This window comes from Rattus norvegicus, chromosome 12 (genome assembly GCF_021556685.1).
Source record: "Rattus norvegicus strain SHRSP/BbbUtx chromosome 12, alternate assembly SHRSP_T2T, whole genome shotgun sequence".
Taxonomy (NCBI): domain Eukaryota; kingdom Metazoa; phylum Chordata; class Mammalia; order Rodentia; family Muridae; genus Rattus; species Rattus norvegicus.
Genome location: NC_141545.1, coordinates 7500640 through 7524222, shown reverse-complemented (window position 1 = coordinate 7524222; position 23583 = coordinate 7500640). Strand labels below are relative to the sequence as shown.

Below are 23583 nucleotides of genomic sequence, written 5' to 3'. Positions count from 1 at the left end.
CAGGAGCTCAGGAGCTCAGGAGCTCAGGAGCTCAGGAGCTCAGGAGCTCAGGAGCTCAGGAGCTCAGGAGCTCAGGAGCTCAGGAGCTCAGGAGCTCAGGAGCTCAGGAGCTCAGGAGCTCAGGAGCTCAGGAGCTCAGGAGCTCAGGAGCTCAGGAGCTCAGGAGCTCAGGAGCTCAGGAGCTCAGGAGCTCAGGAGCTCAGGAGCTCAGGAGCTCAGGAGCTCAGGAGCTCAGGAGCTCAGGAGCTCAGGAGCTCAGGAGCTCAGGAGCTCAGGAGCTCAGGAGCTCAGGAGCTCAGGAGCTCAGGAGCTCAGGAGCTCAGGAGCTCAGGAGCTCAGGAGCTCAGGAGCTCAGGAGCTCAGGAGCTCAGGAGCTCAGGAGCTCAGGAGCTCAGGAGCTCAGGAGCTCAGGAGCTCAGGAGCTCAGGAGCTCAGGAGCTCAGGAGCTCAGGAGCTCAGGAGCTCAGGAGCTCAGGAGCTCAGGAGCTCAGGAGCTCAGGAGCTCAGGAGCTCAGGAGCTCAGGAGCTCAGGAGCTCAGGAGCTCAGGAGCTCAGGAGCTCAGGAGCTCAGGAGCTCAGGAGCTCAGGAGCTCAGGAGCTCAGGAGCTCAGGAGCTCAGGAGCTCAGGAGCTCAGGAGCTCAGGAGCTCAGGAGCTCAGGAGCTCAGGAGCTCAGGAGCTCAGGAGCTCAGGAGCTCAGGAGCTCAGGAGCTCAGGAGCTCAGGAGCTCAGGAGCTCAGGAGCTCAGGAGCTCAGGAGCTCAGGAGCTCAGGAGCTCAGGAGCTCAGGAGCTCAGGAGCTCAGGAGCTCAGGAGCTCAGGAGCTCAGGAGCTCAGGAGCTCAGGAGCTCAGGAGCTCAGGAGCTCAGGAGCTCAGGAGCTCAGGAGCTCAGGAGCTCAGGAGCTCAGGAGCTCAGGAGCTCAGGAGCTCAGGAGCTCAGGAGCTCAGGAGCTCAGGAGCTCAGGAGCTCAGGAGCTCAGGAGCTCAGGAGCTCAGGAGCTCAGGAGCTCAGGAGCTCAGGAGCTCAGGAGCTCAGGAGCTCAGGAGCTCAGGAGCTCAGGAGCTCAGGAGCTCAGGAGCTCAGGAGCTCAGGAGCTCAGGAGCTCAGGAGCTCAGGAGCTCAGGAGCTCAGGAGCTCAGGAGCTCAGGAGCTCAGGAGCTCAGGAGCTCAGGAGCTCAGGAGCTCAGGAGCTCAGGAGCTCAGGAGCTCAGGAGCTCAGGAGCTCAGGAGCTCAGGAGCTCAGGAGCTCAGGAGCTCAGGAGCTCAGGAGCTCAGGAGCTCAGGAGCTCAGGAGCTCAGGAGCTCAGGAGCTCAGGAGCTCAGGAGCTCAGGAGCTCAGGAGCTCAGGAGCTCAGGAGCTCAGGAGCTCAGGAGCTCAGGAGCTCAGGAGCTCAGGAGCTCAGGAGCTCAGGAGCTCAGGAGCTCAGGAGCTCAGGAGCTCAGGAGCTCAGGAGCTCAGGAGCTCAGGAGCTCAGGAGCTCAGGAGCTCAGGAGCTCAGGAGCTCAGGAGCTCAGGAGCTCAGGAGCTCAGGAGGAGATTTCAGGACAGCAGGGATACACAGTGAGACCATGTGCGTAACAAACCAACAGAAACCAAAACAACAAAGCAACCTTAAAAAACCCATCCCAAAACAAACCAAACCACACCAACAAACAGAAATAGACTTTACAACTTTTTTAAAAAAGATGTATTTCTTATATATAAGTACACTGTAGCTGTCTTCAGACACACCAGAAGAGGGCATCAGATCTCACTACAGATGGCTGTGAGACACCATGTCGTTGCTGGGATTTGAACTCAGAACCTCTGGAAGAGCAGTCAGTGCTCTTAACCACTAAGCCATCCTTCCAGCCCGACTTCACAACTTTTATTTTGCCTTTTTTTTTCCTTCCCCAGAGCTAAGGATCGAACCCAGGGCCTTGTGCTTGCTAGGCATGTGCCCTACGACTGAGTTAAATCCCCAACCCTAAAAATAGACTTTAAAAATGTCAGAGGAACCCCTCCTCTAGGATGTGCCTGAGCTGAATCACATAGGCGGGAGACTCTGCAGAATCCGCGGCCCTGAGCATCTGAGCGCGCTTCAAGTCTCCGATTAAATTTTAAAAATGGCCTCCAATAAAACTACATTGCAAAAATTGGGAAAAAAAAAACAGAATGGAAAGAGTAAAAGAGTTGAAGATGCTGAGCCTGAAGAATTTGTGGTAGAAAAAGTACTGAACCATTGTGTAGTGAACTATTTCGTGAAGTGGAAGGGGTTTACAGATGCCGATAATACTTGGGTACCAGGAGAAAATTTAGATTGTCCAGAATTAATTGAAGCACTTCTTCATTCTCGAAAAGCTGGTAAAGAAAACGATTGTCCAAAAAGGAAATCTTTATCTGATAGTGAATCCGATGAGAGCAAATCGAAGAAGAGAGATGCTGCTGACAAGCAAAGGAGGCGAATATGAAGTGGCCTCAGATTGTCATCGCCTTCTATGAGGAGTGGCTGATTTGGCATTCTTGTACCGAAATGAAGTACAATAATTGTTTGCATATATAAATACACAATATTATATATATGTATATAAAATATATATATATATATATATATATATGAATGATCTGGATCTTGGGTTTTGAATTACTAGTGTGGATCAAAGAGCATCCTGATGAAAATCAAGTCTGATATGCTAGTTTTGAAAGCATTGGCAGTAGTTGGGAGATTTTTGGTTTTCGTTCTGCGTCAAAAGGCACTGACTCCTTTGAGCGAGTGAGAGCTCTCTGTAGTTGCTTCCTGTAACAGTAGAGTACTTGACACCATGTTGTATTTCCTCGGCTTGAAGAACAGCTTTTCTTAAACACTGGGGAGATTTTACAGTCATGACTCAAGTCAGAACTTATTTTTAACTGGGACACAGAAGGACCATTCTGGTGTGTGTGTGTGTGTGTGTGTGTGTGTGTGTGTGTGTGTGTGTGTGTGCGCGCGCGTTTGTTTGTATGCAGTGTATGCATAAAACACTTACATAACCTGTCTGTTTTAGCTTGCTTTTAATACTCAAAAGAGCTGAACGTGAAAACACAGGTTGATGAGAGGCCATCAGCCTGACCATTTTCCTGATACCATAACCTTTCGGATTAAGCAGAGTCTGTAATGTATTGGATAGTTTAAAAGCAAGCCCATCAGAATTGATGTATTATCAAATAAATACAGTAGTTTATTTTTATACCAACTCCACCTTCAGAAAACGGAATTAAACGAAGTAGTAGCTTGATTTAACAACAAGACTTGGCCTAGTGTGGTGGTGTGCACCTTTAATGCCAGAACTCTAGAGGCAGGTGGAGCTGTGATTTAAGAGGCCAGCTGATCTACAGAGGCAGGTCCGAGTCAGCTGTTCTGTGTAAAGGTTCCTCTGGTTGAACCATTCCTTTGTAGGAAGTTAAAATCTGTACTAAAAGGTTCATGGAATCTGTTTGATGTGGAAGTAGAATCATGGTTAGAGCTGATGTTGGCCATTAAGTCCTGCTGTGGTTTAGTCCCTGGAAGCTCTGGTTGGTTGGTGTTGTTGTTCATATGGGGTCTCAAGTCCCTTCAAGCTCTTTTAGTCCTTTCTCTGATTTCTTCAACTGGGGTCCTGCGCTCAGTTCACTGGTTTGTTGCTCGCATTCACCTATGTATCTGCCGTATTGTGGCTGTGTCATGAATAGTTTTATATTCCTTAAAAAAATGTCAGAAGAGCCTACAGACATACCACCCGGAACGTGCCCGATCTCGTCTGATCTCGGAAGCTAAGCAGGGTCGGGCATGCTTAGTACGTGGATGGGAGACCACCTGGGATACCGGGTGCTGTAGGCTTTTGGGGGTTGGGGATTTAACTCAGTGGTAGAGCTCTTGCCAGGCAATCAAAATCAGGAGCTCAGGAGCTCAGGAGCTCAGGAGCTCAGGAGCTCAGGAGCTCAGGAGCTCAGGAGATTTCAGGACAGCAGGGATACACAATGAGACCATGTGCGTAACAAACCAACAGAAACCAAAACAACAAAGCAACCTTAAAAAACCCATCCCAAACCAAACCAAACCACACCAACAAACAGAAATAGACTTTACAACTTTTTTAAAAAAGATGTATTTCTTATATATAAGTACACTGTAGCTGTCTTCAGACACACCAGAAGAGGGCATCAGATCTCACTACAGATGGCTGTGAGACACCATGTCGTTGCTGGGATTTGAACTCAGAACCTCTGGAAGAGCAGTCAGTGCTCTTAACCACTAAGCCATCCTTCCAGCCCGACTTTACAACTTTTATTTTGCCTTTTTTTTTCCTTCCCCAGAGCTAAGGATCGAACCCAGGGCCTTGTGCTTGCTAGGCATGTGCCCTACGACTGAGTTAAATCCCCAACCCTAAAAATAGACTTTAAAAATGTCAGAGGAACCCCTCCTCTAGGATGTGCCTGAGCTGAAGCACATAGGCGGGAGACTCTGCAGAATCCGCGGCCCTGAGCATCTGAGCGCGCTTCAAGTCTCCGATTAAATTTTAAAAATGGCCTCCAATAAAACTACATTGCAAAAATTGGGAAAAAAAAAAACAGAATGGAAAGAGTAAAAGAGTTGAAGATGCTGAGCCTGAAGAATTTGTGGTAGAAAAAGTACTGAACCATTGTGTAGTGAACTATTTCGTGAAGTGGAAGGGGTTTACAGATGCCGATAATACTTGGGTACCAGGAGAAAATTTAGATTGTCCAGAATTAATTGAAGCACTTCTTCATTCTCGAAAAGCTGGTAAAGAAAACGATTGTCCAAAAAGGAAATCTTTATCTGATAGTGAATCCGATGAGAGCAAATCGAAGAAGAGAGATGCTGCTGACAAGCAAAGGAGGCGAATATGAAGTGGCCTCAGATTGTCATCGCCTTCTATGAGGAGTGGCTGATTTGGCATTCTTGTACCGAAATGAAGTACAATAATTGTTTGCATATATAAATACACAATAGTATATATATATATGTATATAAAATATACATATATATATATATATGAATGATCTGGATCTTGGGTTTTGAATTACTAGTGTGGATCAAAGAGCATCCTGATGAAAATCAAGTCTGATATGCTAGTTTTGAAAGCATTGGCAGTAGTTGGGAGATTTTTGGTTTTCGTTCTGCGTCAAAAGGCACTGACTCCTTTGAGCGAGTGAGAGCTCTCTGTAGTTGCTTCCTGTAACAGTAGAGTACTTGACACCATGTTGTATTTCCTCGGCTTGAAGAACAGCTTTTCTTAAACACTGGGGAGATTTTACAGTCATGACTCAAGTCAGAACTTATTTTTAACTGGGACACAGAAGGACCATTCTGGTTTGTGTGTGTGTGTGTGTGTGTGTGTGTGTGTGCGCGCGCGCGTTTGTTTGTATGCAGTGTATGCATAAAACACTTACATAACCTGTCTGTTTTAGCTTGCTTTTAATACTCAAAAGAGCTGAACGTGAAAACACAGGTTGATGAGAGGCCATCAGCCTGACCATTTTCCTGATACCATAACCTTTCGGATTAAGCAGAGTCTGTAATGTATTGGATAGTTTAAAAGCAAGCCCATCAGAATTGATGTATTATCAAATAAATACAGTAGTTTATTTTTATACCAACTCCACCTTCAGAAAACGGAATTAAACGAAGTAGTAGCTTGATTTAACAACAAGACTTGGCCTAGTGTGGTGGTGTGCACCTTTAATGCCAGAACTCTAGAGGCAGGTGGAGCTGTGATTTAAGAGGCCAGCTGATCTACAGAGGCTGGTCCGAGTCAGCTGTTCTGTGTAAAGGTTCCTCTGGTTGAACCATTCCTTTGTAGGAAGTTAAAATCTGTACTAAAAGGTTATGATTCATGGAATCTGTTTGATGTGGAAGTAGAATCATGGTTAGAGCTGATGTTGGCCATTAAGTCCTGCTGTGGTTTAGTCCCTGGAAGCTCTGGTTGGTTGGTGTTGTTGTTCATATGGGGTCTCAAGTCCCTTCAAGCTCTTTTAGTCCTTTCTCTGATTTCTTCAACTGGGGTCCTGCGCTCAGTTCACTGGTTTGTTGCTCGCATTCACCTATGTATCTGCCGTATTCTGGCTGTGTCATGAATAGTTTTATATTCCTTAAAAAAATGTCAGAAGAGCCTACAGCCATACCACCCGGAACGTGCCCGATCTCGTCTGATCTCGGAAGCTAAGCAGGGTCGGGCATGCTTAGTACGTGGATGGGAGACCACCTGGGATACCGGGTGCTGTAGGCTTTTGGGGGTTGGGGATTTAACTCAGTGGTAGAGCTCTTGCCAGGCAATCAAAATCAGGAGCTCAGGAGCTCAGGAGCTCAGGAGCTCAGGAGCTCAGGAGCTCAGGAGCTCAGGAGCTCAGGAGCTCAGGAGCTCAGGAGCTCAGGAGCTCAGGAGCTCAGGAGATTTCAGGACAGCAGGGATACACAGTGAGACCATGTGCGTAACAAACCAACAGAAACCAAAACAACAAAGCAACCTTAAAAAACCCATCCCAAACCAAACCAAACCACACCAACAAACAGAAATAGACTTTACAACTTTTTTAAAAAAGATGTATTTCTTATATATAAGTACACTGTAGCTGTCTTCAGACACACCAGAAGAGGGCATCAGATCTCACTACAGATGGCTGTGAGACACCATGTCGTTGCTGGGATTTGAACTCAGAACCTCTGGAAGAGCAGTCAGTGCTCTTAACCACTAAGCCATCCTTCCAGCCCGACTTTACAACTTTTATTTTGCCTTTTTTTTTCCTTCCCCAGAGCTAAGGATCGAACCCAGGGCCTTGTGCTTGCTAGGCATGTGCCCTACGACTGAGTTAAATCCCCAACCCTAAAAATAGACTTTAAAAATGTCAGAGGAACCCCTCCTCTAGGATGTGCCTGAGCTGAAGCACATAGGCGGGAGACTCTGCAGAATCCGCGGCCCTGAGCATCTGAGCGCGCTTCAAGTCTCCGATTAAATTTTAAAAATGGCCTCCAATAAAACTACATTGCAAAAATTGGGAAAAAAAAAACAGAATGGAAAGAGTAAAAGAGTTGAAGATGCTGAGCCTGAAGAATTTGTGGTAGAAAAAGTACTGAACCATTGTGTAGTGAACTATTTCGTGAAGTGGAAGGGGTTTACAGATGCCGATAATACTTGGGTACCAGGAGAAAATTTAGATTGTCCAGAATTAATTGAAGCACTTCTTCATTCTCGAAAAGCTGGTAAAGAAAACGATTGTCCAAAAAGGAAATCTTTATCTGATAGTGAATCCGATGAGAGCAAATCGAAGAAGAGAGATGCTGCTGACAAGCAAAGGAGGCGAATATGAAGTGGCCTCAGATTGTCATCGCCTTCTATGAGGAGTGGCTGATTTGGCATTCTTGTACCGAAATGAAGTACAATAATTGTTTGCATATATAAATACACAATATTATATATATATATGTATATAAAATATACATATATATATATATATATGAATGATCTGGATCTTGGGTTTTGAATTACTAGTGTGGATCAAAGAGCATCCTGATGAAAATCAAGTCTGATATGCTAGTTTTGAAAGCATTGGCAGTAGTTGGGAGATTTTTGGTTTTCGTTCTGCGTCAAAAGGCACTGACTCCTTTGAGCGAGTGAGAGCTCTCTGTAGTTGCTTCCTGTAACAGTAGAGTACTTGACACCATGTTGTATTTCCTCGGCTTGAAGAACAGCTTTTCTTAAACACTGGGGAGATTTTACAGTCATGACTCAAGTCAGAACTTATTTTTAACTGGGACACAGAAGGACCATTCTGGTTTGTGTGTGTGTGTGTGTGTGTGTGTGTGTGTGTGTGTGTGCGCGCGCGCGTTTGTTTGTATGCAGTGTATGCATAAAACACTTACATAACCTGTCTGTTTTAGCTTGCTTTTAATACTCAAAAGAGCTGAACGTGAAAACACAGGTTGATGAGAGGCCATCAGCCTGACCATTTTCCTGATACCATAACCTTTCGGATTAAGCAGAGTCTGTAATGTATTGGATAGTTTAAAAGCAAGCCCATCAGAATTGATGTATTATCAAATAAATACAGTAGTTTATTTTTATACCAACTCCACCTTCAGAAAACGGAATTAAACGAAGTAGTAGCTTGATTTAACAACAAGACTTGGCCTAGTGTGGTGGTGTGCACCTTTAATGCCAGAACTCTAGAGGCAGGTGGAGCTGTGATTTAAAAGGCCAGCTGATCTACAGAGGCAGGTCCGAGTCAGCTGTTCTGTGTAAAGGTTCCTCTGGTTGAAACATTCCTTTGTAGGAAGTTAAAATCTGTACTAAAAGGTTATGATTCATGGAATCTGTTTGATGTGGAAGTAGAATCATGGTTAGAGCTGATGTTGGCCATTAAGTCCTGCTGTGGTTTAGTCCCTGGAAGCTCTGGTTGGTTGGTGTTGTTGTTCATATGGGGTCTCAAGTCCCTTCAAGCTCTTTTAGTCCTTTCTCTGATTTCTTCAACTGGGGTCCTGCGCTCAGTTCACTGGTTTGTTGCTCGCATTCACCTATGTATCTGCCGTATTCTGGCTGTGTCATGAATAGTTTTATATTCCTTAAAAAAATGTCAGAAGAGCCTACAGCCATACCACCCGGAACGTGCCCGATCTCGTCTGATCTCGGAAGCTAAGCAGGGTCGGGCATGCTTAGTACGTGGATGGGAGACCACCTGGGATACCGGGTGCTGTAGGCTTTTGGGGGTTGGGGATTTAACTCAGTGGTAGAGCTCTTGCCAGGCAATCAAAATCAGGAGCTCAGGAGCTCAGGAGCTCAGGAGCTCAGGAGCTCAGGAGCTCAGGAGCTCAGGAGCTCAGGAGCTCAGGAGCTCAGGAGATTTCAGGACAGCAGGGATACACAGTGAGACCATGTGCGTAACAAACCAACAGAAACCAAAACAACAAAGCAACCTTAAAAAACCCATCCCAAACCAAACCAAACCACACCAACAAACAGAAATAGACTTTACAACTTTTTTAAAAAAGATGTATTTCTTATATATAAGTACACTGTAGCTGTCTTCAGACACACCAGAAGAGGGCATCAGATCTCACTACAGATGGCTGTGAGACACCATGTCGTTGCTGGGATTTGAACTCAGAACCTCTGGAAGAGCAGTCAGTGCTCTTAACCACTAAGCCATCCTTCCAGCCCGACTTTACAACTTTTATTTTGCCTTTTTTTTTCCTTCCCCAGAGCTAAGGATCGAACCCAGGGCCTTGTGCTTGCTAGGCATGTGCCCTACGACTGAGTTAAATCCCCAACCCTAAAAATAGACTTTAAAAATGTCAGAGGAACCCCTCCTCTAGGATGTGCCTGAGCTGAAGCACATAGGCGGGAGACTCTGCAGAATCCGCGGCCCTGAGCATCTGAGCGTGCTTCAAGTCTCCGATTAAATTTTAAAAATGGCCTCCAATAAAACTACATTGCAAAAATTGGGAAAAAAAAAAAACAGAATGGAAAGAGTAAAAGAGTTGAAGATGCTGAGCCTGAAGAATTTGTGGTAGAAAAAGTACTGAACCATTGTGTAGTGAACTATTTCGTGAAGTGGAAGGGGTTTACAGATGCCGATAATACTTGGGTACCAGGAGAAAATTTAGATTGTCCAGAATTAATTGAAGCACTTCTTCATTCTCGAAAAGCTGGTAAAGAAAACGATTGTCCAAAAAGGAAATCTTTATCTGATAGTGAATCCGATGAGAGCAAATCGAAGAAGAGAGATGCTGCTGACAAGCAAAGGAGGCGAATATGAAGTGGCCTCAGATTGTCATCGCCTTCTATGAGGAGTGGCTGATTTGGCATTCTTGTACCGAAATGAAGTACAATAATTGTTTGCATATATAAATACACAATATTATATATATATATGTATATAAAATATACATATATATATATATATGAATGATCTGGATCTTGGGTTTTGAATTACTAGTGTGGATCAAAGAGCATCCTGATGAAAATCAAGTCTGATATGCTAGTTTTGAAAGCATTGGCAGTAGTTGGGAGATTTTTGGTTTTCGTTCTGCGTCAAAAGGCACTGACTCCTTTGAGCGAGTGAGAGCTCTCTGTAGTTGCTTCCTGTAACAGTAGAGTACTTGACACCATGTTGTATTTCCTCGGCTTGAAGAACAGCTTTTCTTAAACACTGGGGAGATTTTACAGTCATGACTCAAGTCAGAACTTATTTTTAACTGGGACACAGAAGGACCATTCTGGTTTGTGTGTGTGTGTGTGTGTGTGTGTGTGTGTGTGTGTGTGTGCGCGCGCGCGTTTGTTTGTATGCAGTGTATGCATAAAACACTTACATAACCTGTCTGTTTTAGCTTGCTTTTAATACTCAAAAGAGCTGAACGTGAAAACACAGGTTGATGAGAGGCCATCAGCCTGACCATTTTCCTGATACCATAACCTTTCGGATTAAGCAGAGTCTGTAATGTATTGGATAGTTTAAAAGCAAGCCCATCAGAATTGATGTATTATCAAATAAATACAGTAGTTTATTTTTATACCAACTCCACCTTCAGAAAACGGAATTAAACGAAGTAGTAGCTTGATTTAACAACAAGACTTGGCCTAGTGTGGTGGTGTGCACCTTTAATGCCAGAACTCTAGAGGCAGGTGGAGCTGTGATTTAAGAGGCCAGCTGATCTACAGAGGCAGGTCCGAGTCAGCTGTTCTGTGTAAAGGTTCCTCTGGTTGAAACATTCCTTTGTAGGAAGTTAAAATCTGTACTAAAAGGTTATGATTCATGGAATCTGTTTGATGTGGAAGTAGAATCATGGTTAGAGCTGATGTTGGCCATTAAGTCCTGCTGTGGTTTAGTCCCTGGAAGCTCTGGTTGGTTGGTGTTGTTGTTCATATGGGGTCTCAAGTCCCTTCAAGCTCTTTTAGTCCTTTCTCTGATTTCTTCAACTGGGGTCCTGCGCTCAGTTCACTGGTTTGTTGCTCGCATTCACCTATGTATCTGCCGTATTCTGGCTGTGTCATGAATAGTTTTATATTCCTTAAAAAAATGTCAGAAGAGCCTACAGCCATACCACCCGGAACGTGCCCGATCTCGTCTGATCTCGGAAGCTAAGCAGGGTCGGGCATGCTTAGTACGTGGATGGGAGACCACCTGGGATACCGGGTGCTGTAGGCTTTTGGGGGTTGGGGATTTAACTCAGTGGTAGAGCTCTTGCCAGGCAATCAAAATCAGGAGCTCAGGAGCTCAGGAGCTCAGGAGCTCAGGAGCTCAGGAGCTCAGGAGCTCAGGAGCTCAGGAGCTCAGGAGCTCAGGAGCTCAGGAGCTCAGGAGCTCAGGAGCTCAGGAGATTTCAGGACAGCAGGGATACACAGTGAGACCATGTGCGTAACAAACCAACAGAAACCAAAACAACAAAGCAACCTTAAAAAACCCATCCCAAACCAAACCAAACCACACCAACAAACAGAAATAGACTTTACAACTTTTTTAAAAAAGATGTATTTCTTATATATAAGTACACTGTAGCTGTCTTCAGACACACCAGAAGAGGGCATCAGATCTCACTACAGATGGCTGTGAGACACCATGTCGTTGCTGGGATTTGAACTCAGAACCTCTGGAAGAGCAGTCAGTGCTCTTAACCACTAAGCCATCCTTCCAGCCCGACTTTACAACTTTTATTTTGCCTTTTTTTTTCCTTCCCCAGAGCTAAGGATCGAACCCAGGGCCTTGTGCTTGCTAGGCATGTGCCCTACGACTGAGTTAAATCCCCAACCCTAAAAATAGACTTTAAAAATGTCAGAGGAACCCCTCCTCTAGGATGTGCCTGAGCTGAAGCACATAGGCGGGAGACTCTGCAGAATCCGCGGCCCTGAGCATCTGAGCGTGCTTCAAGTCTCCGATTAAATTTTAAAAATGGCCTCCAATAAAACTACATTGCAAAAATTGGGAAAAAAAAAAAACAGAATGGAAAGAGTAAAAGAGTTGAAGATGCTGAGCCTGAAGAATTTGTGGTAGAAAAAGTACTGAACCATTGTGTAGTGAACTATTTCGTGAAGTGGAAGGGGTTTTCAGATGCCGATAATACTTGGGTACCAGGAGAAAATTTAGATTGTCCAGAATTAATTGAAGCACTTCTTCATTCTCGAAAAGCTGGTAAAGAAAACGATTGTCCAAAAAGGAAATCTTTATCTGATAGTGAATCCGATGAGAGCAAATCGAAGAAGAGAGATGCTGCTGACAAGCAAAGGAGGCGAATATGAAGTGGCCTCAGATTGTCATCGCCTTCTATGAGGAGTGGCTGATTTGGCATTCTTGTACCGAAATGAAGTACAATAATTGTTTGCATATATAAATACACAATATTATATATATATATGTATATAAAATATATATATATATATATATATATATATATATGAATGATCTGGATCTTGGGTTTTGAATTACTAGTGTGGATCAAAGAGCATCCTGATGAAAATCAAGTCTGATATGCTAGTTTTGAAAGCATTGGCAGTAGTTGGGAGATTTTTGGTTTTCGTTCTGCGTCAAAAGGCACTGACTCCTTTGAGCGAGTGAGAGCTCTCTGTAGTTGCTTCCTGTAACAGTAGAGTGCTTGACACCATGTTGTATTTCCTCGGCTTGAAGAACAGCTTTTCTTAAACACTGGGGAGATTTTACAGTCATGACTCAAGTCAGAACTTATTTTTAACTGGGACACAGAAGGACCATTCTGGTTTGTGTGTGTGTGTGTGTGTGTGTGTGTGTGTGTGTGTGTGTGCGCGCGCGCGTTTGTTTGTATGCAGTGTATGCATAAAACACTTACATAACCTGTCTGTTTTAGCTTGCTTTTAATACTCAAAAGAGCTGAACGTGAAAACACAGGTTGATGAGAGGCCATCAGCCTGACCATTTTCCTGATACCATAACCTTTCGGATTAAGCAGAGTCTGTAATGTATTGGATAGTTTAAAAGCAAGCCCATCAGAATTGATGTATTATCAAATAAATACAGTAGTTTATTTTTATACCAACTCCACCTTCAGAAAACGGAATTAAACGAAGTAGTAGCTTGATTTAACAACAAGACTTGGCCTAGTGTGGTGGTGTGCACCTTTAATGCCAGAACTCTAGAGGCAGGTGGAGCTGTGATTTAAGAGGCCAGCTGATCTACAGAGGCAGGTCCGAGTCAGCTGTTCTGTGTAAAGGTTCCTCTGGTTGAACCATTCCTTTGTAGGAAGTTAAAATCTGTACTAAAAGGTTATGATTCATGGAATCTGTTTGATGTGGAAGTAGAATCATGGTTAGAGCTGATGTTGGCCATTAAGTCCTGCTGTGGTTTAGTCCCTGGAAGCTCTGGTTGGTTGGTGTTGTTGTTCATATGGGGTCTCAAGTCCCTTCAAGCTCTTTTAGTCCTTTCTCTGATTTCTTCAACTGGGGTCCTGCGCTCAGTTCACTGGTTTGTTGCTCGCATTCACCTATGTATCTGCCGTATTCTGGCTGTGTCAATGAATAGTTTTATATTCCTTAAAAAAATGTCAGAAGAGCCTACAGCCATACCACCCGGAACGCGCCCGATCTCGTCTGATCTCGGAAGCTAAGCAGGGTCGGGCATGCTTAGTACGTGGATGGGAGACCACCTGGGATACCGGGTGCTGTAGGCTTTTGGGGGTTGGGGATTTAACTCAGTGGTAGAGCTCTTGCCAGGCAATCAAAATCAGGAGCTCAGGAGCTCAGGAGCTCAGGAGCTCAGGAGCTCAGGAGCTCAGGAGATTTCAGGACAGCAGGGATACACAGTGAGACCATGTGCGTAACAAACCAACAGAAACCAAAACAACAAAGCAACCTTAAAAAACCCATCCCAAACCAAACCAAACCACACCAACAAACAGAAATAGACTTTACAACTTTTTTAAAAAAGATGTATTTCTTATATATAAGTACACTGTAGCTGTCTTCAGACACACCAGAAGAGGGCATCAGATCTCACTACAGATGGCTGTGAGACACCATGTCGTTGCTGGGATTTGAACTCAGAACCTCTGGAAGAGCAGTCAGTGCTCTTAACCACTAAGCCATCCTTCCAGCCCGACTTTACAACTTTTATTTTGCCTTTTTTTTTCCTTCCCCAGAGCTAAGGATCGAACCCAGGGCCTTGTGCTTGCTAGGCATGTGCCCTACGACTGAGTTAAATCCCCAACCCTAAAAATAGACTTTAAAAATGTCAGAGGAACCCCTCCTCTAGGATGTGCCTGAGCTGAAGCACATAGGCGGGAGACTCTGCAGAATCCGCGGCCCTGAGCATCTGAGCGCGCTTCAAGTCTCCGATTAAATTTTAAAAATGGCCTCCAATAAAACTACATTGCAAAAATTGGGAAAAAAAAAAACAGAATGGAAAGAGTAAAAGAGTTGAAGATGCTGAGCCTGAAGAATTTGTGGTAGAAAAAGTACTGAACCATTGTGTAGTGAACTATTTCGTGAAGTGGAAGGGGTTTACAGATGCCGATAATACTTGGGTACCAGGAGAAAATTTAGATTGTCCAGAATTAATTGAAGCACTTCTTCATTCTCGAAAAGCTGGTAAAGAAAACGATTGTCCAAAAAGGAAATCTTTATCTGATAGTGAATCCGATGAGAGCAAATCGAAGAAGAGAGATGCTGCTGACAAGCAAAGGAGGCGAATATGAAGTGGCCTCAGATTGTCATCGCCTTCTATGAGGAGTGGCTGATTTGGCATTCTTGTACCGAAATGAAGTACAATAATTGTTTGCATATATAAATACACAATATTATATATATATATGTATATAAAATATATATATATATATATATATATATATGAATGATCTGGATCTTGGGTTTTGAATTACTAGTGTGGATCAAAGAGCATCCTGATGAAAATCAAGTCTGATATGCTAGTTTTGAAAGCATTGGCAGTAGTTGGGAGATTTTTGGTTTTCGTTCTGCGTCAAAAGGCACTGACTCCTTTGAGCGAGTGAGAGCTCTCTGTAGTTGCTTCCTGTAACAGTAGAGTGCTTGACACCATGTTGTATTTCCTCGGCTTGAAGAACAGCTTTTCTTAAACACTGGGGAGATTTTACAGTCATGACTCAAGTCAGAACTTATTTTTAACTGGGACACAGAAGGACCATTCTGGTTTGTGTGTGTGTGTGTGTGTGTGTGTGTGTGTGTGTGTGCGCGCGCGCGTTTGTTTGTATGCAGTGTATGCATAAAACACTTACATAACCTGTCTGTTTTAGCTTGCTTTTAATACTCAAAAGAGCTGAACGTGAAAACACAGGTTGATGAGAGGCCATCAGCCTGACCATTTTCCTGATACCATAACCTTTCGGATTAAGCAGAGTCTGTAATGTATTGGATAGTTTAAAAGCAAGCCCATCAGAATTGATGTATTATCAAATAAATACAGTAGTTTATTTTTATACCAACTCCACCTTCAGAAAACGGAATTAAACGAAGTAGTAGCTTGATTTAACAACAAGACTTGGCCTAGTGTGGTGGTGTGCACCTTTAATGCCAGAACTCTAGAGGCAGGTGGAGCTGTGATTTAAGAGGCCAGCTGATCTACAGAGGCAGGTCCGAGTCAGCTGTTCTGTGTAAAGGTTCCTCTGGTTGAAACATTCCTTTGTAGGAAGTTAAAATCTGTACTAAAAGGTTATGATTCATGGAATCTGTTTGATGTGGAAGTAGAATCATGGTTAGAGCTGATGTTGGCCATTAAGTCCTGCTGTGGTTTAGTCCCTGGAAGCTCTGGTTGGTTGGTGTTGTTGTTCATATGGGGTCTCAAGTCCCTTCAAGCTCTTTTAGTCCTTTCTCTGATTTCTTCAACTGGGGTCCTGCGCTCAGTTCACTGGTTTGTTGCTCGCATTCACCTATGTATCTGCCGTATTCTGGCTGTGTCAATGAATAGTTTTATATTCCTTAAAAAAATGTCAGAAGAGCCTACAGCCATACCACCTGGAACGGGCCCGATCTCGTCTGATCTCGGAAGCTAAGCAGGGTCGGGCATGCTTAGTACGTGGATGGGAGACCACCTGGGATACCGGGTGCTGTAGGCTTTTGGGGGTTGGGGATTTAACTCAGTGGTAGAGCTCTTGCCAGGCAATCAAAATCGCTCGGGAGCTCAGGAGCTCAGGAGCTCAGGAGCTCAGGAGCTCAGGAGCTCAGGAGCTCAGGAGCTCAGGAGCTCAGGAGCTCAGGAGCTCAGGAGCTCAGGAGCTCAGGAGCTCAGGAGATTTCAGGACAGCAGGGATACACAGTGAGACCATGTGCGTAACAAACCAACAGAAACCAAAACAACAAAGCAACCTTAAAAAACCCATCCCAAACCAAACCAAACCACACCAACAAACAGAAATAGACTTTACAACTTTTTTAAAAAAGATGTATTTCTTATATATAAGTACACTGTAGCTGTATTCAGACACACCAGAAGAGGGCATCAGATCTCACTACAGATGGCTGTGAGACACCATGTCGTTGCTGGGATTTGAACTCAGAACCTCTGGAAGAGCAGTCAGTGCTCTTAACCACTAAGCCATCCTTCCAGCCCGACTTTACAACTTTTATTTTGCCTTTTTTTTTCCTTCCCCAGAGCTAAGGATCGAACCCAGGGCCTTGTGCTTGCTAGGCATGTGCCCTACGACTGAGTTAAATCCCCAACCCTAAAAATAGACTTTAAAAATGTCAGAGGAACCCCTCCTCTAGGATGTGCCTGAGCTGAAGCACATAGGCGGGAGACTCTGCAGAATCCGCGGCCCTGAGCATCTGAGCGCGCTTCAAGTCTCCGATTAAATTTTAAAAATGGCCTCCAATAAAACTACATTGCAAAAATTGGGAAAAAAAAAAAAACAGAATGGAAAGAGTAAAAGAGTTGAAGATGCTGAGCCTGAAGAATTTGTGGTAGAAAAAGTACTGAACCATTGTGTAGTGAACTATTTCGTGAAGTGGAAGGGGTTTACAGATGCCGATAATACTTGGGTACCAGGAGAAAATTTAGATTGTCCAGAATTAATTGAAGCACTTCTTCATTCTCGAAAAGCTGGTAAAGAAAACGATTGTCCAAAAAGGAAATCTTTATCTGATAGTGAATCCGATGAGAGCAAATCGAAGAAGAGAGATGCTGCTGACAAGCAAAGGAGGCGAATATGAAGTGGCCTCAGATTGTCATCGCCTTCTATGAGGAGTGGCTGATTTGGCATTCTTGTACCGAAATGAAGTACAATAATTGTTTGCATATATAAATACACAATATTATATATATATATGTATATAAAATATACATATATATATATATATATGAATGATCTGGATCTTGGGTTTTGAATTACTAGTGTGGATCAAAGAGCATCCTGATGAAAATCAAGTCTGATATGCTAGTTTTGAAAGCATTGGCAGTAGTTGGGAGATTTTTGGTTTTCGTTCTGCGTCAAAAGGCACTGACTCCTTTGAGCGAGTGAGAGCTCTCTGTAGTTGCTTCCTGTAACAGTAGAGTACTTGACACCATGTTGTATTTCCTCGGCTTGAAGAACAGCTTTTCTTAAACACTGGGGAGATTTTACAGTCATGACTCAAGTCAGAACTTATTTTTAACTGGGACACAGAAGGACCATTCTGGTTTGTGTGTGTGTGTGTGTGTGTGTGTGTGTGTGTGTGTGTGTGTGTGCGCGCGCGCGTTTGTTTGTATGCAGTGTATGCATAAAACACTTACATAACCTGTCTGTTTTAGCTTGCTTTTAATACTCAAAAGAGCTGAACGTGAAAACACAGGTTGATGAGAGGCCATCAGCCTGACCATTTTCCTGATACCATAACCTTTCGGATTAAGCAGAGTCTGTAATGTATTGGATAGTTTAAAAGCAAGCCCATCAGAATTGATGTATTATCAAATAAATACAGTAGTTTATTTTTATACCAACTCCACCTTCAGAAAACGGAATTAAACGAAGTAGTAGCTTGATTTAACAACAAGACTTGGCCTAGTGTGGTGGTGTGCACCTTTAATGCCAGAACTCTAGAGGCAGGTGGAGCTGTGATTTAAGAGGCCAGCTGATCTACAGAGGCAGGTCCGAGTCAGCTGTTCTGTGTAAAGGTTCCTCTGGTTGAAACATTCCTTTGTAGGAAGTTAAAATCTGTACTAAAAGGTTATGATTCATGGAATCTGTTTGATGTGGAAGTAGAATCATGGTTAGAGCTGATGTTGGCCATTAAGTCCTGCTGTGGTTTAGTCCCTGGAAGCTCTGGTTGGTTGGTGTTGTTGTTCATATGGGGTCTCAAGTCCCTTCAAGCTCTTTTAGTCCTTTCTCTGATTTCTTCAACTGGGGTCCTGCGCTCAGTTCACTGGTTTGTTGCTCGCATTCACCTATGTATCTGCCGTATTCTGGCTGTGTCATGAATAGTTTTATATTCCTTAAAAAAATGTCAGAAGAGCCTACAGCCATACCACCCGGAACGTGCCCGATCTCGTCTGATCTCGGAAGCTAAGCAGGGTCGGGCATGCTTAGTACGTGGATGGGAGACCACCTGGGATACCGGGTGCTGTAGGCTTTTGGGGGTTGGGGATTTAACTCAGTGGTAGAGCTCTTGCCAGGCAATCAAAATCAGGAGCTCAGGAGCTCAGGAGCTCAGGAGCTCAGGAGCTCAGGAGCTCAGGAGCTCAGGAGCTCAGGAGCTCAGGAGCTCAGGAGCTCAGGAGCTCAGGAGCTCAGGAGCTCAGGAGCTCAGGAGCTCAGGAGCTCAGGAGCTCAGGAGATTTCAGGACAGCAGGGATACACAGTGAGACCATGTGCGTAACAAACCAACAGAAACCAAAACAACAAAGCAACCTTAAAAAACCCATCCCAAACCAAACCAAACCACACCAACAAACAGAAATAGACTTTACAACTTTTTTAAAAAAGATGTATTTCTTATATATAAGTACACTGTAGCTGTCTTCAGACACACCAGAAGAGGGCATCAGATCTCACTACAGATGGCTGTGAGACACCATGTCGTTGCTGGGATTTGAACTCAGAACCTCTGGAAGAGCAGTCAGTGCTCTTAACCACTAAGCCATCCTTCCAGCCCGACTTTACAACTTTTATTTTGCCTTTTTTTTTCCTTCCCCAGAGCTAAGGATCGAACCCAGGGCCTTGTGCTTGCTAGGCATGTGCCCTACGACTGAGTTAAATCCCCAACCCTAAAAATAGACTTTAAAAATGTCAGAGGAACCCCTCCTCTAGGATGTGCCTGAGCTGAAGCACATAGGCGGGAGACTCTGCAGAATCCGCGGCCCTGAGCATCTGAGCGTGCTTCAAGTCTCCGATTAAATTTTAAAAATGGCCTCCAATAAAACTACATTGCAAAAATTGGGAAAAAAAAAAAACAGAATGGAAAGAGTAAAAGAGTTGAAGATGCTGAGCCTGAAGAATTTGTGGTAGAAAAAGTACTGAACCATTGTGTAGTGAACTATTTCGTGAAGTGGAAGGGGTTTACAGATGCCGATAATACTTGGGTACCAGGAGAAAATTTAGATTGTCCAGAATTAATTGAAGCACTTCTTCATTCTCGAAAAGCTGGTAAAGAAAACGATTGTCCAAAAAGGAAATCTTTATCTGATAGTGAATCCGATGAGAGCAAATCGAAGAAGAGAGATGCTGCTGACAAGCAAAGGAGGCGAATATGAAGTGGCCTCAGATTGTCATCGCCTTCTATGAGGAGTGGCTGATTTGGCATTCTTGTACCGAAATGAAGTACAATAATTGTTTGCATATATAAATACACAATATTATATATATATATGTATATAAAATATACATATATATATATATATGAATGATCTGGATCTTGGGTTTTGAATTACTAGTGTGGATCAAAGAGCATCCTGATGAAAATCAAGTCTGATATGCTAGTTTTGAAAGCATTGGCAGTAGTTGGGAGATTTTTGGTTTTCGTTCTGCGTCAAAAGGCACTGACTCCTTTGAGCGAGTGAGAGCTCTCTGTAGTTGCTTCCTGTAACAGTAGAGTACTTGACACCATGTTGTATTTCCTCGGCTTGAAGAACAGCTTTTCTTAAACACTGGGGAGATTTTACAGTCATGACTCAAGTCAGAACTTATTTTTAACTGGGACACAGAAGGACCATTCTGGTTTGTGTGTGTGTGTGTGTGTGTGTGTGTGTGTGTGTGTGTGTGTGCGCGCGCGCGTTTGTTTGTATGCAGTGTATGCATAAAACACTTACATAACCTGTCTGTTTTAGCTTGCTTTTAATACTCAAAAGAGCTGAACGTGAAAACACAGGTTGATGAGAGGCCATCAGCCTGACCATTTTCCTGATACCATAACCTTTCGGATTAAGCAGAGTCTGTAATGTATTGGATAGTTTAAAAGCAAGCCCATCAGAATTGATGTATTATCAAATAAATACAGTAGTTTATTTTTATACCAACTCCACCTTCAGAAAACGGAATTAAACGAAGTAGTAGCTTGATTTAACAACAAGACTTGGCCTAGTGTGGTGGTGTGCACCTTTAATGCCAGAACTCTAGAGGCAGGTGGAGCTGTGATTTAAGAGGCCAGCTGATCTACAGAGGCAGGTCCGAGTCAGCTGTTCTGTGTAAAGGTTCCTCTGGTTGAAACATTCCTTTGTAGGAAGTTAAAATCTGTACTAAAAGGTTATGATTCATGGAATCTGTTTGATGTGGAAGTAGAATCATGGTTAGAGCTGATGTTGGCCATTAAGTCCTGCTGTGGTTTAGTCCCTGGAAGCTCTGGTTGGTTGGTGTTGTTGTTCATATGGGGTCTCAAGTCCCTTCAAGCTCTTTTAGTCCTTTCTCTGATTTCTTCAACTGGGGTCCTGCGCTCAGTTCACTGGTTTGTTGCTCGCATTCACCTATGTATCTGCCGTATTCTGGCTGTGTCATGAATAGTTTTATATTCCTTAAAAAAATGTCAGAAGAGCCTACAGCCATACCACCCGGAACGTGCCCGATCTCGTCTGATCTCGGAAGCTAAGCAGGGTCGGGCATGCTTAGTACGTGGATGGGAGACCACCTGGGATACCGGGTGCTGTAGGCTTTTGGGGGTTGGGGATTTAACTCAGTGGTAGAGCTCTTGCCAGGCAATCAAAATCAGGAGCTCAGGAGCTCAGGAGCTCAGGAGCTCAGGAGCTCAGGAGCTCAGGAGCTCAGGAGCTCAGGAGCTCAGGAGCTCAGGAGCTCAGGAGCTCAGGAGCTCAGGAGCTCAGGAGCTCAGGAGCTCAGGAGCTCAGGAGCTCAGGAGATTTCAGGACAGCAGGGATACACAGTGAGACCATGTGCGTAACAAACCAACAGAAACCAAAACAACAAAGCAACCTTAAAAAACCCATCCCAAACCAAACCAAACCACACCAACAAACAGAAATAGACTTTACAACTTTTTTAAAAAAGATGTATTTCTTATATATAAGTACACTGTAGCTGTCTTCAGACACACCAGAAGAGGGCATCAGATCTCACTACAGATGGCTGTGAGACACCATGTCGTTGCTGGGATTTGAACTCAGAACCTCTGGAAGAGCAGTCAGTGCTCTTAACCACTAAGCCATCCTTCCAGCCCGACTTTACAACTTTTATTTTGCCTTTTTTTTTCCTTCCCCAGAGCTAAGGATCGAACCCAGGGCCTTGTGCTTGCTAGGCATGTGCCCTACGACTGAGTTAAATCCCCAACCCTAAAAATAGACTTTAAAAATGTCAGAGGAACCCCTCCTCTAGGATGTGCCTGAGCTGAAGCACATAGGCGGGAGACTCTGCAGAATCCGCGGCCCTGAGCATCTGAGCGTGCTTCAAGTCTCCGATTAAATTTTAAAAATGGCCTCCAATAAAACTACATTGCAAAAATTGGGAAAAAAAAAAACAGAATGGAAAGAGTAAAAGAGTTGAAGATGCTGAGCCTGAAGAATTTGTGGTAGAAAAAGTACTGAACCATTGTGTAGTGAACTATTTCGTGAAGTGGAAGGGGTTTTCAGATGCCGATAATACTTGGGTACCAGGAGAAAATTTAGATTGTCCAGAATTAATTGAAGCACTTCTTCATTCTCGAAAAGCTGGTAAAGAAAACGATTGTCCAAAAAGGAAATCTTTATCTGATAGTGAATCCGATGAGAGCAAATCGAAGAAGAGAGATGCTGCTGACAAGCAAAGGAGGCGAATATGAAGTGGCCTCAGATTGTCATCGCCTTCTATGAGGAGTGGCTGATTTGGCATTCTTGTACCGAAATGAAGTACAATAATTGTTTGCATATATAAATACACAATATTATATATATATATGTATATAAAATATATATATATATATATATATATATGAATGATCTGGATCTTGGGTTTTGAATTACTAGTGTGGATCAAAGAGCATCCTGATGAAAATCAAGTCTGATATGCTAGTTTTGAAAGCATTGGCAGTAGTTGGGAGATTTTTGGTTTTCGTTCTGCGTCAAAAGGCACTGACTCCTTTGAGCGAGTGAGAGCTCTCTGTAGTTGCTTCCTGTAACAGTAGAGTGCTTGACACCATGTTGTATTTCCTCGGCTTGAAGAACAGCTTTTCTTAAACACTGGGGAGATTTTACAGTCATGACTCAAGTCAGAACTTATTTTTAACTGGGACACAGAAGGACCATTCTGGTTTGTGTGTGTGTGTGTGTGTGTGTGTGTGTGTGTGTGTGTGTGCGCGCGCGCGTTTGTTTGTATGCAGTGTATGCATAAAACACTTACATAACCTGTCTGTTTTAGCTTGCTTTTAATACTCAAAAGAGCTGAACGTGAAAACACAGGTTGATGAGAGGCCATCAGCCTGACCATTTTCCTGATACCATAACCTTTCGGATTAAGTAGAGTCTGTAATGTATTGGATAGTTTAAAAGCAAGCCCATCAGAATTGATGTATTATCAAATAAATACAGTAGTTTATTTTTATACCAACTCCACCTTCAGAAAACGGAATTAAACGAAGTAGTAGCTTGATTTAACAACAAGACTTGGCCTAGTGTGGTGGTGTGCACCTTTAATGCCAGAACTCTAGAGGCAGGTGGAGCTGTGATTTAAGAGGCCAGCTGATCTACAGAGGCAGGTCCGAGTCAGCTGTTCTGTGTAAAGGTTCCTCTGGTTGAACCATTCCTTTGTAGGAAGTTAAAATCTGTACTAAAAGGTTATGATTCATGGAATCTGTTTGATGTGGAAGTAGAATCATGGTTAGAGCTGATGTTGGCCATTAAGTCCTGCTGTGGTTTAGTCCCTGGAAGCTCTGGTTGGTTGGTGTTGTTGTTCATATGGGGTCTCAAGTCCCTTCAAGCTCTTTTAGTCCTTTCTCTGATTTCTTCAACTGGGGTCCTGCGCTCAGTTCACTGGTTTGTTGCTCGCATTCACCTATGTATCTGCCGTATTCTGGCTGTGTCAATGAATAGTTTTATATTCCTTAAAAAAATGTCAGAAGAGCCTACAGCCATACCACCCGGAACGCGCCCGATCTCGTCTGATCTCGGAAGCTAAGCAGGGTCGGGCATGCTTAGTACGTGGATGGGAGACCACCTGGGATACCGGGTGCTGTAGGCTTTTGGGGGTT

The 23583-nt window shown here is 43.7% G+C and overlaps 9 pseudogenes; all 9 read left to right on the top strand.

The window, feature by feature from the left end:
* Window positions 1–3718: 3718 nt before the first annotated feature.
* LOC148002032 (5S ribosomal RNA) lies at window positions 3719–3836 on the top strand (annotated as a pseudogene).
* Window positions 3837–6128: 2292 nt separating this feature from the next.
* Window positions 6129–6246, top strand: LOC148002031 (5S ribosomal RNA; annotated as a pseudogene).
* Window positions 6247–8595: 2349 nt separating this feature from the next.
* Window positions 8596–8713, top strand: LOC148002030 (5S ribosomal RNA; annotated as a pseudogene).
* Window positions 8714–11040: 2327 nt separating this feature from the next.
* LOC148002029 (5S ribosomal RNA) lies at window positions 11041–11158 on the top strand (annotated as a pseudogene).
* A 2370-nt stretch (window positions 11159–13528) lies between these two features.
* LOC148002028 (5S ribosomal RNA) lies at window positions 13529–13646 on the top strand (annotated as a pseudogene).
* A 2297-nt stretch (window positions 13647–15943) lies between these two features.
* LOC148002027 (5S ribosomal RNA) lies at window positions 15944–16061 on the top strand (annotated as a pseudogene).
* Window positions 16062–18431: 2370 nt separating this feature from the next.
* Window positions 18432–18549, top strand: LOC148002026 (5S ribosomal RNA; annotated as a pseudogene).
* A 2393-nt stretch (window positions 18550–20942) lies between these two features.
* LOC148002025 (5S ribosomal RNA) lies at window positions 20943–21060 on the top strand (annotated as a pseudogene).
* A 2395-nt stretch (window positions 21061–23455) lies between these two features.
* On the top strand, window positions 23456–23573 carry LOC148002024 (5S ribosomal RNA; annotated as a pseudogene).
* Window positions 23574–23583: the final 10 nt, after the last annotated feature.